Source organism: Odocoileus virginianus, chromosome 1 (assembly GCF_023699985.2).
Source record: "Odocoileus virginianus isolate 20LAN1187 ecotype Illinois chromosome 1, Ovbor_1.2, whole genome shotgun sequence".
NCBI lineage: Eukaryota > Metazoa > Chordata > Mammalia > Artiodactyla > Cervidae > Odocoileus > Odocoileus virginianus.
Window position 1 is genome coordinate 3,007,142 of NC_069674.1, and position 13,942 is coordinate 3,021,083.

The window sequence follows — 13,942 nt, forward strand, 5'->3', positions numbered from 1 at the left end:
GGTCCTGATTCCTGGTCCACAGCTCGTCCCAACACCACTGGTGTCCTGCCAACCAGGCGCTGAGCCTCTGGCCCGTCTCCCCTGCCCACTCTGCACTGTCCGGCAGCTCGAGCTGTCTCTGCCTTGAAGGCTCCATCTGCCTGAGTTGTGTCAGCGTTACGACTGTCACCTCTGGATGGGATGGCAAGAAGCAGATCAAAACAGTGCAGGCATTGAGACAGGGTTTGGGATTGCTCCTAAAACACAGGCCCCGTGTGTTCTCACTGTTAATAAGTGCCTGCTGCCTGCACCCCCACTGCTGTGTCGACTGGGAAAAAATCGAAGCGTCTGGAGAAATCTGGGTCCTGGAAAATTGCAAAAGACATAAATAACATGCCTGATAGATCTGCACTCCAAAATAAATGGCCTCGTTCTAAATACGGGCAATCTTATTTATTCCCGCCTGCATCTGCAGCCTTTTTCCTGCCACTAAATATTTCATCCGGGGTGCCGGGAGTGGAATTAAATGGGGGGTTAAAGAAGAAATCGGCCAACGTCAAGCCAGGAGGTGGAAGGAGCTTTTCCCTTGCTGCCCGCGGCCTCCCTGGCTAATTAGCGCCGTGTGACTTGCATATTACTCACTGCACACACCTCATCACCATCACGGTGGTCTAACTCCCACAATTCAGCACCCGAGCCTGGGGACAGCGGACCCGCCGTGCCCGCGCTGGCCACCAGGGGGCAGCGTCCACCCCGCCACGTCCTCACGCCCGAGACAGGCAGGAGTCTGGGCTTGATTTTTATTCCATTGTCGCGATCGCTCAGATGTTCATTATAACCTTGCCGGCTGCTAATTTGCAGCTTCTCCAAACACTTATAGATCGCCTCAGTTCTCCTGTCCTCCTTTTTTCATTTCAGGGGAAAAAGACACCGAATGCATTTCCAGGGGCTGGAGACCTTTGAGGAGGAAACTGTCAAGAAGCTGCTCCCGTGGTGGACGCCCAAGGCCCCTGATGGCCCAGTGACGACCACCTGCAAACCTGCCTGTCGCATAAAAGCACCCTAGCAGCTCGCCTTGTCACTGTCCCGCGTGAAGGGCAGTGTTTCAGGACTCTAGCCGTGCTGAAAGGAGACAGACATACCAAGGGCAAGGAAAGTCCTCCAACTTTTGTTAAATCTCTTTTTTTTCTTTTGGTAAAGTCTCTCTCTCTCTCACGAGTTTGAGCACACTCCGGGGGTCGGTGGTGCACAGGGAAGCGTGGCATGCTGCAGTCCACGGGGTCGCAAAGAGTCGGACACGACTGAGCGACTGAACTGAACTGAAAGTCTCTGTCTGCCTCTGAGTTTCTCTCGTTGTCTGTCTCTCTCCTCTCTCACACACACTCTGCATCTCTGGCTGAGCCTCATTTGTTTTAGCATCCTCTGCTTTGGGAGATCACAGTGTGGAAGTAATGAGTTCCTTTTCCCTGTTCCTAAAACATCAGAGTCAATAAAGGCCCATTACCCCAGAAGGCCATCTCCGCAGCAGCCGAAAGGGTCTGTTTTACATAGTTTCCAGTTCCTCCTTTAGCTTTATGTTCCCTTAAGGATGAGTTTCCAGACTCAGTTAAATGTTGCAATGAAACAAAATTACTCATACAAAGCTGGATCGCACAGAAAGAGACATGCGTGGCTCAGCCTGAGTGGAGAGCAGCTGGACATCAGGGCAGGTGGCGAGCCCCCGCCCCACCTGGTCTTCTGCAAACCTCGGCTGTGACCACTCAGGGCTGGTTCTCATTTTGGCCTCTCATCCTTTCGACCTGCATGGCCACCAAAGCACGGTGTCCTGTGCTCTCTGAAGAGCCCGATGAACGTTCCACTGGCCCAGGAACACGGGGCTCCGTCTGGGGGCTTCCGGAAGAGGCCCCAGGCATTGAGGTCTGCGCCTCAGTCCTTCAGTTCTGGGGCTTTGACCCCAACACCTGGAGGGCCCAGAGCCTCCTGCATGCGAGGCAGGTGGAGAGGCCAGAGGCTGGAAGCGGTGAATGTCCAAGTGGAAGTGGCTGCGGTGCCCGCATGGGAAGGCACTGCCTGCCCTGCCTGCCATCCGTGCCCGGCTCACGGGAGTGAGCACTTCCCTCGCCAGAGCTGGGAGGAAGGGCCCAGAACGTCCCCCAACCTTACCAGCTGGTGTCACGGTGCGGAGGGGCTGCCGTGGATTTTCTAACCATCAGCGTTCCCCAGCTATTTCAAAGATCTCCCCCTTAGGAAAAGCTTATGCGGGTTCACATCTTGCAGGATCTCAAGTCAGCAGTAGATCTCAAAACACAGAAATTGGAAACGAGATTGGAGTCCAGGCACTGATAACGTCCTGAGAGAAGGCAACTGGGGACAAATGTTTAAGGAATCAGCTCTGCTGCTGCGGCTGCTAAGTCACGTCAGTCGTGTCCGACTCTGTGTGACCCCATAGACGGCAGCACACCAGGCTCCGCCGTCCCTGGGATTCTCCAGGCAGGAACCCTGGCATGGGTTCCCATCAAGGAATCAGCTCTGGACTCCATAAATCAGTTAATGGGTTAGCGACTGCTTGGTTTTCTGATTTTCACGGGTCTGCAGTCTTCAACCAGAACGGGTCACTCTGCCTGTCTGAATGGTGCTGGAGATGAGCACCCCGTGCTGAGGGTGTGATTCAGCTCCATCCCAAAGGCCAGCCTGGGCCACAGTGCAGCCTCGTCCCACGGGGGCCTGTGGGGCCTGGCGCAGGATGCACGGTGCGTCCCTGGAGGCCGCTTCACACGATGCGTCCTGGCTTCCCGGGGGGCTGCTCCGTGCTGGTTCCCGGGGGAGGGCTCACGTCTGCCCCGTCACACTGTGGGTCACTGGCCCCAGGTTCCCTGGAGACCCATTGGTTCTGCGCCCACGAGAGAGGTGGGGCTTATTGTTCTAGAACCAGTCGGTGGGCGGGCCGGGCTTGGTGTCCATGCAGCCTCCTTGTGGAACCAATTTCGTTACCTGCAGACTCTTCATACACCTCACACCCAGGTAGGCACACGGGCACAGGGACTGGGGGTGATTCAACCCTCAACAGAAGCTGTGCAATGGGGAGCAGTCTTGGTTCTTACAAGAACCAAGAACATACGGTGTCGTGCGGGTCTAGAACCTCGTGGCCCGGTGGTTTGGCCCCGAGGGCCTGGCAGATGTGACCCCGTAACCTCCTGGAAGGCTGGGCCCCTTATCGGGAACATCTATTTAAACTCCCAACACTTCCCGGGCTTCTGTTCCCACAGCTGTTGGTTTTTCTATTAATAAAGCAAGTGCCGTATGAACAAACTCCTGCGGCAAGGACAAGGTGCCGGATGGGAGCTCTCCATTAAGACCTGTACGGCCATCTACTCTTTGGGGACGGCTGGCACCTGGAGGCTCCAGGCCTGGGTACCATTTTCAGTGAATGGACAAGTTGTGGCCTTGGGAGGAAGGCGCCTTGTCCCAGGGAGGGGCCCACTCATCCGCAGGAGCCCGGTAGGGGGGCAGATGCTGCGGACGCCGGGCCCCGGACTCCGCCAGGACCTGCTCGGGGGCTTGGAGCCACAGGTGTGTGCGGCAGAGACATGGAGCTGCGTGTCTGCCCTCGGGCCAGTGCAGGGGTCACTCTGGGGCACGCTGACCCCATGACGGTGAGCTTCCAGGGACAGCCTCTCCCTCTGCTGGGAGACCAAGTAGGAGGTGCGACTGACCTGAGACCTACACCCTGGATCTTCCAGGCAGCGGCCCTCACTCATAGGATCCGTGGCAAGGAAATTCCAACCCACTGCAGTGTTCTTGCCTGGAGAATCCCATGGACAGAGGAGCCTGGCGGGCTACAGTCCAGGGGGTCGCAAAGAGGCGGACACGACTGAGCGACTAAACAGTGACAGTGACAGTGTGCATCTCCACGTCCAGGGGGCTCTGACGGGGAGAAACGGAGCTGCATCTCACCCCTATCCTGCCCCGCAAGCCTTCCCAAAGGCAGCCCTGAGCAAAGGGAAAAACTACACTGAAAATGAAGGTTGTTTAGAAAGAAAGGAAAAGGGGGTCCCAGGAAGTGGGGGCAGGCCCCTCCCCAGGGGCAGGGAGAAGGCAGATGAGAACCCCTGATGAATTCCCAGCGCACGTGTGTCCTGCGGGGGTTGGGGGTAGAATGGGGCAGAGGACGGGGGCACCCTGTGCTGGCCCCCACCCACTGTCTATAATCGGGGCGTTCTGCTCCTGACACCCACCCAGGAAAGCCGAGGACAGGTAGACAGGGCATCGCAAAGTCACCTCGTGTGCGTATAGACTTCAAGCCGTCACACTGAGCGTTCCCCCCTGACATTTACGTATGAAGACACAGCTGAGGGAGGCGGGCAGCGTTATCCGGTTTGTCCCATGAGACTGGCAGAGCAGAGAAAAGAAACTAAGCGCAAAGAGGTCAGGACGTGGGTCTGGTGGGAAAGCGCAGGGGCGGGACCCTGGCCTCTGGGCCCAGATGACGTCTAGAGCACATGCAAGCACAGAGCCTCACATGTCTTCCTTCAAGCATCTGCGGTCTGCGTTTCGGTGGAACACAAACATTAACAAGACTCTCGACACTGGGGCAGAGCGTCTCAAGTCCTCACGAGATTTCAGGAAACAGAAAAGCCTAAAAGGAACTGGGGTGTCCAGGAGCGTCAAGATTTCAGCCAGCGATACCCGAGTTTCATTAAAACTGCACAACCAAAAGATGAAGACGTGTGGGTCTTAATCCCACAATCGATGCATAATTAAAGAGCTTTAAAAGCCTAACCACTGAGCATCGTGTATTATTTATCAGAATCTCTCAGGATTAGGTAATTAATTGTGAGAAACATTTCTCAAGACCAGTGGGAATTCTTCCCACACGTGGAGAGAACGTTTTCCCCTCAGAGTTCTCCTTCTCCTGACTTTTGTTTCACGCTGAATTAGAACAATCAGGGACCCACAAGGCCCACGCGGGACTGTCAAGGGCAGACTCGGCTTCTGTCTCTGTGAGCGCGGGGCTTGCAGTAAACCCGGACGGCGTCACACGACGGCCACCTCCAGGGGGCCCGCCCGTCCCGGGGTCTCTCCCCTGCCATCAGGGGCTGCTCAGTGGGAACCACAGCCGTTAATGTAGGCATGTGTGTCACTGATCAACCCTTCATGGGAGAGGGAGACCTACCAGCCAGTGATTCCACCCACGCCCCTCACCTATCAGCCGTTAGGTGTGAAATAAGCAGAGTCTGCTTCCCAGGTGGCGCTAGCGGTAAAGAACACGCCTGCAGAAGCAGGAGGCATAGGAGATGCCGGTTCAATCCCCAAGTCAGGAAGATTCCCTGGAGGAGAAAATGGCAACCTGCTCCGGTATTCTTGCCCGGAGAATCCCATGGATGGAGGAGCCTACAGTCCACAGGGTCACAAAGGGTCAGACACAGCTGAAGGGAGTGACCACGCATGCAAGGTGAGTTTGCAACGACAAAAACTTACACCCCTAGCTGTCTCGAGCGGTCCAATGCCGGGGGGGGGGGGGCACGGCAGTGCTACCTGCAGCGCCTCACTAATGTCTTCGTGAGTGCTCTGGGCAGGCCAAGGTGCCCTCACCCAGAGTCCGCTCCCCCAACGCCCCCATGCCTGGCGTCCGGGGGATGGCCGCTGCGGCAGTCTTGCAACCACTACCTGCACCCCCTGGGTGCCCCTAAACCTGTTGCTTGGTCTTCTGACCCTCAGGGCCCCCCTGGCCCTGCAGGAGTTCCTCTCCTGCTGATTCCAGATCTGGGGTCTGTGGCCCCACCGTGGAACCTGCAGGATGGGGTCTCCACCATGCCGGCCTCTCCCGCGTCTGGCCGGCGGCCGGCACCGCGTCCTGGGCCCTGGTCTTGGCAACCGAGCGGCGAGCAGGGCCGCCCAGCTGTGTCACTTCCAGGCCCAGCACAGCGCCTTCGACCCCACCCACATTGGGCTGGGTGGGGCCTGCTGCCTGGATGGAGGGCGGGGCCCGCAGCCTGCGCCCCGGGGTGAGCTCGGGGAGCAGACCCCCCACCTCCACCCCGATGGGGGGCATGAGCGACTCCTGCTGTGAATCCTGGAGGTGGCGTCTGGTTTGCTTTGCTGGCTTGTTTCCTGTTTTTTAAAATTAATTTATTATTTGTTTGCCTGTTCGCCACACCACATGGCCTGCAGGATCTTAGCTCCCTGACCAGGGACTGAACCTGGACCTGCTGCAGTGGACGCATGACGTCTTCACTGCTGGACCCCCAAGGAAGCCCCTGTGGGTTTGTTTTATTAGAGTTTCCCTGCCCGACCTCGGCATCCTCTCCTGCTTCTCTGACCGGGTTTATTTTAGTCCAGGGAGGATGCTGGGCTGCAAAGCACAGGTCAGGGCCCTGCCCTCAGCACTGAACTTGGGGGAAACTCCTGATCGGAGTTCCAGCATTTGCTGTTTTTGTCGGCGGGCCCTGGCCCCTGCCCCGGCCTTCCGGGCCTGACGTCCTGGACAGAGCATCGCTTCTTCCTTGGCCGGCACTGTGGTCTCGCCCTGGCTTAGACCACATCAGCTTTCCAGTGGAGAACCACTGGGGCGGCCCCGGAGATCCCCCAGGCTGACGCCCCATCCTCACACAGTTTCCATGGCAACTCTCGCCTGAGTGCTCCCGGGGAGGGGGGAGGCAGGAAGATACAACAGTGACCACAGATCACAGCTACTGGTCACCCAGGTACTCAGAGGGTGGTGGACCCAAGGAGCAAGACGAAGGAGAGGACGGGCAGGGACGTCTCTGCGGGCTTCTCTCGGGAGAAATCCAGACCGTTTTCCAGACCCTTCCCCTGCGCTCAGCCATGCGCTCTAGCGGTGCCATGCTCTGGGGGGCCCAGGTTTGACCTTCGCCTTACAAACACCTCTGCCCCTCTGTGGAAGGCATTCGTCCAACCCCGGACACACGGCCGTCTGAGACCCTGCCACGCCCGCCAGCAGCTGGGTGGGAGGTGGATTCTTGTGGGACATTTCACAGCCCCGGGATGACACGTCCCGCCATGCCCACTGGTTCCGCCTCACTCGCACAGATATGCTGTCATCCAGCCTCACACTAATTCTTTGGGGAAGGTATCTGAGCTCTTCGTTTTCAGACGACGAACCTGAAGGTCAGACGAGGTACATGACTTCCTCACGGTCACCAGTGGCTGCATGGCAGCTCAGGGATGCACCTACACCCACGCCGAGAAGCGCCTGGCACAGAGCTGGGGGTGTCGGAGGTGCACGCAGACCTTGCCAGGGTGACGGGTAGTCCGCTCACCCCTAGGGCATCTATCAGGCCTATTTCTAATCTGCAAGCTCATGCAGCTTTTTATACACGATGGGTGTGTGGTGAGGAGGCCAAGTTGGAACCACTTACTGGCTGTGTGACTGCAGAGAAGTCGCCCAACGCTTCTGAGCCCACGCTTCCGCGGCTGTGGCAGAAGTTCGCTCCTGTTTAGTCGTGTCGGGCAGGCCGTGGAAGAGACAGTGGGTGAGAGAGAGACACACCTGCCGTGGGCCGGCCCCGACCAGCCGTGTTATTAGCAGGCGGTCTGGAGTGATGCCCCCTCCTCGCTCCTCGGTCCCGAGTAAGGGGACTGTCTCCATTTCCAAAACCTCTCCCGCCTCCTTGGGGATAAGAAAAGTGAGGCTCATCGTTACAGTGAGATTAACTGTTCCCGGGGCTCTTCAGTGATCAGCCTGCTTTTTTTGCTAAAGGAAGTGTGCGGAGGTTCTGATGGCAGTGGGAAAGAGGAGGGCAGCTGAGCTCCCTGGGGGTGTGGGCGCCTGGGACCCTGCACCTGAACCCTGGAGCCGAGGCCGCACGGCAAGGATGGGGGAGTGCTGCCGTATGTAGGGACCGTCCCGGCCGGGAGGCGTACGGGCGGGGCTGGGGGGTGTGACGGGACTCGAAGGCGGAGAAGGAAGCGGAGGATCCAGATGAGGCTGGACCGACCGGCCGGGAGGGTGAGGGGACCCTTGGGGGCCAGCTGGATGCGGCTTGGCCGGCGGCATCTCCCCACAGGCCCGACAGTCTCACTCCCTGCCTTGGACCACTGTCCTTGCTCTGACATGCAGAGACCTAGAAACAGGAGGATGTCTCGCTGGGGGTCAGAGAGAGCACAGAAGCAACACCGAAGCATCTCGTCCAGCCCTGCGTCAGACCCGAGAGGGTCCCCACTGAACAGCTAGCTGTGGCCTCTTCTGTGTCTTTCTACAAGGGAAGACCCCCTGCTGCCCGAGTCAAGGTCACCACTGCTTCATGGAGCTGGAGACGGCTACCCTGGAAGAATGCTCATTTCACTTCAAACCCTGAAAGCGCTGCCTTATTGGACTAGAGGTCTGCTGCCTGCCACCCGGCACCGCCGCTGGTCCAGGCAGCACCTCCCGGGCTGGGGGCTCCCCCGGAGGCTGATTAACTTCCAGTATTCTCATCATCACTTTCATGCCCGTGCCCCTCTTTAGAAGCCACAGGCGAATTGGAATATGCATTTTTAAGTATGCAATGTCTACAAGCAACCCCGAAGCACACTCTTTACCGAGTGACGTGACCGTGGTGCTCACGGGTGAATGACTGTCAGGTGAGGGGTGCACGCCTCCAGCTCGGGGACGCTGATGCAGAGAGAAGGTTCCAGGGCAACGTTCACATCTTCATATCTGCACAGACCTCCTCTTCAGGGGGAGCAGGAAGCCTGCGCTTCCTACATAGACATATGGAGACAATAACTCACGAGTGAATAGCTCAATAGTTCTTAACACCGACGCTGGAGGAGAATGGACCACACATTTGCGCTTCGGGTTGCTGACAATGCCGGATGAGAGAGGTGTGTACCTGCTATGTGACTAGGTTTTGAAAAGTGAAAGCGTCAGTCACTCAGTTGTGTCTGATTCTTTGCAGCTCCGTGGACTGTAGCCCGCCAGGTTCCTCTGTCCATGGGATTCTTCAGGCCAGAACACTGGAGTGGGTTGCCGTTCCCTTCTCCAGGGGATCTTCCAGATCCAGGGATCGAACCTGGGTCTCCTGCATTGCAGGTGGATTCTTTACCATTTGAGCCAGCAGGGAAGCCACTGGTTTTTTAAAATTACAAGATAAAGAATAACAGTAGCTTCAATAGCAACAGCTGCGGTTCACTAGTCCCAGGTGCTGTTCTATGAATTGTAAGCATATCAGTCCATTTAATTTCCACAATGACCTGAGGGAACCTATATGGTCATCACGCTTGTCTTGCAGATAAGAAAACAGACCCAAAGAGTTCAAATCTCATTCCGGTTCATGGTGCTTTCACATGGTGAAGCTATGATTCAAAGGCAGGCACGGTGGCTGCAAAGACCCTGCCCTTCCCCCCAGCTCTGCCGCCCGCGCACGACAGGGCTTGTAAAGCCCACCACAAGCTGCGGGCAATTTTCTGGGAGATTTCCTGGTCTGACCAAGATTTCCCATCAGGTAAATCAGAGAAGTAACCAACAACCACATCCAAAGAACTACAAATCCATGGTCTGAATAAGAGCATGCAGAAGTGAACATGACTCTCAGTCCACTGAACTCCAGGCCACGCAACTATCTCTAAAACTATCAGTCCAGCCAGAATGAGGCTCCATGGGCGTGTCTACCAACAGGTTGTAGTCTGCTAATGACTGAAGTACCGGATCCAGGTACTTCAGAGATGTTAGCATCTCTGAATGTTAGCAACTCAATCAAGAATGCACACTCAGAGTGACTCCATAAGCTTTGCAAAACAGCAGGATCAAAATGTGTATACGGGGGCGAGTTTTAATAACAGTGCGAGAGGCATCAGAAATACTTTCTTGCTGATAAAAACCTGGTGTGCAGTATGTCTTCTGCCTGCATCTGACAGTCCTGGGCAAGGGCTATCCACTGGACGCGTGGCCGTGGTGGATCCCACAGGCTTGATCCACTGATGAGAAGTATAGAGCTCGGGCAGGGGACATGGGAGCTTAGATATACAGGTCAGCACGCACACACCGCTCACCAAGCAAGGAATAAACCATGAGTTTAGTTGAAGACAAAGGCACACTCCATGGGGACTATGACTTAGAATTTCATTTTAGGGAATCTGGAACGATTGGGGTGACCAGGATGATTTGAGAATTCTTCTTCTTTATGGGAACATATTTCTCGTGGAAAGTACACATATTCAAACCACCCCAGGGAGCTCCACAATCTGGTCATGACAATGTTTCTTCCCATGTGAGCCATTTCCCCAGTCAACTCCCTGTCTCCTTGTGAATCCATCTGCCAATGCAGGAGATGCAGGAGACATGGGTTCGATCCCTGGGTTAGGAAGATCCACTGGAGGAGGGCATGGAAAGCCATTCTGGTACTCTTGTCTGGGGAATCCCATGGACAGAGAAGCCTGGTGGGCTACAGGCCATGGGGTCACAAAGAGACATGACCGAGACTAAACAACACACACACATGCATCTGACTGCCTTGGCAATAGCGGCATGGATGTCTCATAAGACGGCAAAACAGGTAATGACAAAGTTTCATTATTGAAAAATTATTGGCCCAAAAATCTGTGCTGTACCACTATAGTAGTAGTGTTAGTTGCTCAGTCCTGTCTGACTGTTTACTGACCCCATGGACTGTAGCCCGCCGGGCTCCTCTGTCCATGGGATTCTCCAGGCAAGAATACTGGAGTGGGTTGCCATTTCCTCCTCCAGGGGATCTTCCCAACCCAGGGATCGAACCTACGTCTCTTACATCTTCTGCATTGGCAGACAGGTTCTTTATCACTAGTCCCATCTGGGAAGCCCACTACACCTCGTGTATATGATGGCAATGATCAAAATGGAAATAATAAAAACAGTATCAACTGGAAAATACAACCATCTCTGTAACACTGGTAACCATGAATCTTTCATAAAAACCTGGACAATCCAGCCCTTTCCTCATATGCTTACATATTAGGAGCTTTGCAAAATCACTCAGACTTGCATGAAAGTACCAGTTCTTAACAGAGTCTCCCTTTCTGAGTTCTCAAAAACTGAATACACCTTTAGTTTCTGGGTAGCCAACTTTGAAGTGAAAGTGAAACTGTTAGTTGTTCAGTCACGTCCAACTCTTTGCAAACTCGTGGACTGTAGGCTGCCAGGCTCCTCTGTCCGTGGGATTCTCCAGGCAAGAATATTGGAGTGGGTAGCCATCCCCTTCTCCAGGGGATCTTCCTGACCCAGGGATCAAACCCAGGTCTCCCCCACTGCAGGCAGATTCTTTACCATCTGAACTACCAGGGAAACCCAACTTGACCTTAGTAAGCCTTAAAAGAGTTGTGGGACACTTTTAAGTCATCTTTAACCTCATATTAAAATCAAAATGCTATGTAACTGCATGACATTTGCCCAGAAGAATAAAATATGCACTTTGCTCATCAAGATAAGTGGGTGGCTGCCATGAAGGCGGGAATCTGCAGTCAGTGAAGCTCATGGTCTGACATTGCAGACGGCCTTGAGGGCATGTTTCCCAGTGTGGGGGCCGCTTCAGTGAATTAGGGGGATTCCTACGGAGTGCATGTAAACCTCGACTCGAGGGATGGGGTCTCCTGGCAGCCCCCACATCTCCTCCTCCTCTTCCTCAGCCCTTGATATTCTGAAATATTCAATATGTTCAAAAGATCCTTTCTGGGAAACAAAACAGTCAGATGTGGCATCTGACTGCCAACAAGCCTATGGGCTGTGGAGTGGCTTAGAATTTATGTAAACTCTGCTTCTTCTCAGAACTAACATTTCCGAGTGAGTCAGGCACCCTGCAAATGCTTTCAGGATATTTTTGTCTCCTAATCTTGCCACCTACCATTTTTTTTAAAGGAGCATTTGGAGGTGAAGTAGTTAAGTCACAGATTAGAAACAGGCAGCCTTCAGAGTTTACCTTTCCATTATTAAAAAGGAGCTGAGATTCAGCGTATATAACATTCCAGGGAACAGCACTCACCAGACTGAGCTGTACGTCAACTGTGACTGATTTAGAACATTGGGGCCCTGTTATCACACCAGCACAATTCCCTGTAAATGCCCTAAAGAAACATTTCTTTTCAACCAATTTGCTCAAGCAAAATCTTACCTTGAATTGCAAGGCAATGAGTTTTTTTTTTTTTTTAAGGATGATACTAAAAAAGATATTCTCCATTACCTGGTGATGGATTTTTAAAGAAGATTATTCCTAGAGAGGGTTGAGGCTCTTCCTGCTGGGACCCCAGTGCCCCATCTCTCTCTCTGGGGCCATGGGGTTATTGCCCTGACCCCTCTGCCTCTTGTAGGGCTGTCTGTCTCAGGATAGCAGAAGCATGGTGGACACCATTTCGTCCAGTGACACCCTTGTGTGAACCCAATGAAACCTCAAGGTCGATTCTCCTGGGGCCTGGAATGCAGCTCAGAACCAGAATTGTGGGTGCTCCGAGCAGTGGTGGCCACGATGGAATAATCCTGGGGCTTCTGGGGAGACCACAGGGAGGGGGACGGCAGTGATGGGTGCTTCCGTGTTCAGCCGGGAAGTCAGCTGCCCAGGATCAGGACTGTGGTGGCCTCTGGGAAGGGGCTTGGCAGAGGGAGGGCCTTCTGAGATGACGGAATGTTCTGTGTCTTTTAAAGGATTTCCTTTCAGAAATTATTTTATTATTCTTACCATTTATTTTTATTTTTTGGCTGTGCCATGTGGCATGCGGGATCTCAGTTCTCTAACCAGGGACCGAACCTGCATCCCCAGCAGGGTGGTGTGGATCCTTAACCACTGGACCACCACGGAAGCCCCATGTTCTACGTCTTGATGGGGTTGCACAATGCACGTGTTAGTAAGCCCATCAAACCGTGGCCTTGGAACTGTGCATTTAACTGTTGAAGACTTCCGTCTCAATTAAAAAAAAAAATGGAAACCCAGTCACAGAACCTTGAGCCTCAGTGGCTTCAGTGAGATTACAGTGGGAAGTGGGACTCAGCGTACGTGTCTCTGTGCTTTATCCTTTAGGATATAAAAGCCCCTGCAATGCAGAGGCCAGATTGAGGGACGCACCACATCGACGAAACATGACATCTTCCGGGCTTGGTCACGCCCAGGTATCCTGGAGCCCCCGGTCCAGCCCAGCATGGCAGACTCCTGCTGTGATCATGGGTTCTCAGGCAGGAAGGCAGAGATGAGCACCAGCTCTTAGCCTGGCGCCCGTCCACACCTGCATTTCCAGGGGGAGCGGTCCTGCAGCTGAGCAGTGACACCCCCCGAGAGCATCTCCCCTGACCTCGTGCCGACCCGGGCGGATGACCTACCCTCACCGCGCCTCTGCAGTGAAACGTCTGTAACACGCTCATCTCGGAACGCGAGGGCACTGTGGACGGGGTGTCTGTGACCTTACAAAATCCACGTGGAACCTGAATCCCCGCGGTGATGGTGTCTGGAGGTGGGGCCTTCAGGGCCTCCGTGATGGGATGAGCGCTCCACTAGCAGGATGAAGGGGCCAGAGCTTGCTCCCTCCCTCCTTCTCCCCCCACACCCCCATCCTGCGAGGACACAGGGAGAAGGCGGCTGTCTGCGAGCCAGGAAGAGGGCCCTCACCAGACATCAGCACCGCCAGAGCCTTGATCTTGGACTTCTAGCCTCCAGGACCATGTGATACAGATAGAAGGTGCTCAAGCCGCCCAGACCGTGGTGTTCTATTGGTATCACAGCAGTCTGGACTACGGCAGCGGACATGAGGTGCTGACAGACACGAAAGCACTTAGCATGGTGCCCGGCAGCTAGCAGCAATCAACACATGACCGTTACCGTCACAGCAAAGTTCTCATCAGCACGGAGACGGATGACAAATGCTTCAGAAGAGAGCTGCTCACTCAGATTTCAGAGATTCAGGAACACCCACCGCTGGTGTCCTCTGGCACCCAGAGGCAGGAAACGTCCAGGGAGGTGGATGGATGCACGCAGGCCGGCATGTCATCCTGACCCGGGAGGGTTTA

General features: G+C 54.8%; 1 protein-coding gene across 6 annotated transcripts in view; it reads right to left on the bottom strand.

Moving 5' to 3' along the window:
* DPP6 (dipeptidyl peptidase like 6) overlaps window positions 1–13,942 on the bottom strand; it is a 1,052,271-nt gene that overhangs the window by 106,081 nt on the left and 932,248 nt on the right. The gene's annotated exons all lie outside the window — the stretch shown is intronic.